Source organism: Pagrus major, chromosome 11 (genome assembly GCF_040436345.1).
Source record: "Pagrus major chromosome 11, Pma_NU_1.0".
Lineage (NCBI taxonomy): Eukaryota > Metazoa > Chordata > Actinopteri > Spariformes > Sparidae > Pagrus > Pagrus major.
In genome coordinates, this window is record NC_133225.1 from 15,583,167 (window position 1) to 15,585,565 (window position 2,399).

Genomic DNA, 2,399 nt, shown 5'->3' on the forward strand with positions numbered 1-2,399 from the left:
TGGCCATGGTTGCTAGGCTACGTGTGATTCGACTCTTTGGAGGGGACCTGACATTAGGGAGAGCAAATTGACCACAGGAGGCTTTAATCTTCCGTGAAACAGCAGCTGGAGATCACACACACACACACACACTTGCCAGTAGTACTGTATTTTAGCATTTACTTCTCTCTATGATAAACACAACATATACATACATACATACATACATATGACCCTTTATGTCTATCACCTCTCTGTTATGGTTCCCTCACACACACACACATGAATATACAAACTCTGAGCTAGAAACTACCGTCCTCTTTGGGCCAGCAGCTCGACCGCCATGGGACACATTCCTTTTACAATAGTCGGGACAATAGAGTTTTACCCTGTGTGTGTGTGAGGGTAAATATGTGTCTGTGATGTGTGTACCTGCCAACATGTATGAGGTGACAATTCAGTGAAATCTGCATGTTGAACACTTCCTTGTATTGGAACATATACTTCTCTCTCATTAAAGGATAGGGACGGTGATATTCTAGATTTTCCTTAAAGTCACATGGCAATGAATAAATAAAAGTAAGTGCCTGTGTCACCAATAGCTTGTCCCGCTGAGTGATAAACCTCCATTGTTGTCCAGAGTGTAGTGGTCATCATGTCTGCTTTGCACGCAGAAGGACCTGGGTTCAATCCCCAGTGGAACCAAACTAGACCTTATGGGTGCCCCAACAGTTCACCTGGTACAGTAGGGTGTGCACACCATTGTTGGGGGTGTCTGTGGCTGTAGTCAGTACAGTGTGTCAGCTCGGATCAGTACATGAAAGGCAAAAGCCCCTTGAGCCTATTGCTGTAGTATCCATGAATTTGCAACTTCTTAGCATACATACTCTTGATTGTGATATCGAGAGTGGTCTGAAAAAAAGCTGCTTATTCATAACAACGTTTTGTATATCCACAGAGAGGTGTTTCATTTCACGCAGCTGCAGAACGTACAAGCTTTGGGGTCATCGGCTGAAGTCTTTGCAGTGTGTTAAAGTGCAGCTTTTGGACCGAGACACAGAAAACGTTAGGCGCGGTACAGTCAGCCCTCGTCAAAACTAGTTCTTTGATGTCACTTCGGTGGGTCAGGGCCCTAAACCTGAGTCCGTACTGCAGCGGGCTGAGTTTGATTCCAGACCTCTCTATCTCCTCAATTTCCTGTCAGTCTTCAGCTGTCTCTAGCACAAAGGGAAATGAAAGCCCCCCACACATTGGTCACTGTTGCAATGGATGTTGTGTTCCCTACATGACAATGTACACAGTTGCTGTTTATTTTTAGTCACTTCATGTGACCAACCTGTTTTCATTCCCAGTTCATTACATACCTACGCTTCGTCATGCCTGAGTCTGTATGTAAGCCTTTCTAACACGCGGTTAATGTTTTGAAACTGTCGCTGTTTGGTTAGGTTAAAGAAAAGATCATGGTTTTGGAATAAAATAATTACGTAACATTATGGATGTGATGTGAATTAAGTATGTTGCGTAAGTTAACTCACAAGTTCAAATAAGTGGTTTCACATGTATGGGACATGAACAGTTGTCTCCTGGACGAAGGTGCTGTGTTTTACTCATCCATCCATGGCGACCTTCTCCCCACACACCTTTTGTCCTTCTTTATAAATCGTCACCTGACTTGCTCTCAGCATCTTTCTGCAGATAGGTTTACATTGGGATGAGTATACATAGACTTAAGGGTACCTTGTGCGTCAGTATGAGTCACCAAGGAGCGTGACAAAGTTTCTGTATTTGATCCGGGAATAAGAACTGTGTGGTGTGACCTGTTTTTAAAAGCAGGAACAAATGGGCTCGGGGCTAAGAGCCAGAGACAGGCGAGTGAAGTCAGAAAGAGTATTATGGACTAACACTTTGTTGGTTTGGGTCTTTCCATGGGTATTTGTCAACAATAAGAAAAATATAAAGTAACACCTGCCTTACAGCATGCAGTATACAGTGCACTGTAGTGTTTTGGTGTTGGGAAGTATTTTGTGCGAGGTCAATCTCCTCACTCATCTCAAAGTCAATGAAATTAAAATGGATGAAATGTCGTAACAGTTGCAGGGCTCTAATTCCCCTCCTGTTCCAGACACAGACACCACTTTGGTAATCTCTTTAACGTATTCTTGCTCAAACTCTTAAATTTACTGCAATTACCATGTATTTGACCATTTTCTCTATGCCTGCATTATGTAGAAGTCTCTTAAATTAACCTGTAATGCTATCTGATTTAATTGCGAGTGCAGATGATTCTGCTTTATGAGCAATAACCCATTCACCCCAGGGGTATATCAATCCTAATGCATCTATTAAAGTCTGCCTATGACATTATTATGATTAGTCACTTTGTTGTCCCTGGGCTGGAACAGTACAAAATCTGAATATGA

General features: G+C 42.5%; 1 non-coding gene across 1 annotated transcript; it reads left to right on the forward strand.

Moving 5' to 3' along the window:
- Nucleotides 1–613: 613 nt before the first annotated feature.
- On the forward strand, nt 614–684 carry trnaa-ugc (transfer RNA alanine (anticodon UGC)). The gene has a single exon. It is a non-coding gene; the product is annotated as a tRNA-Ala (tRNA).
- Nucleotides 685–2,399: the final 1,715 nt, after the last annotated feature.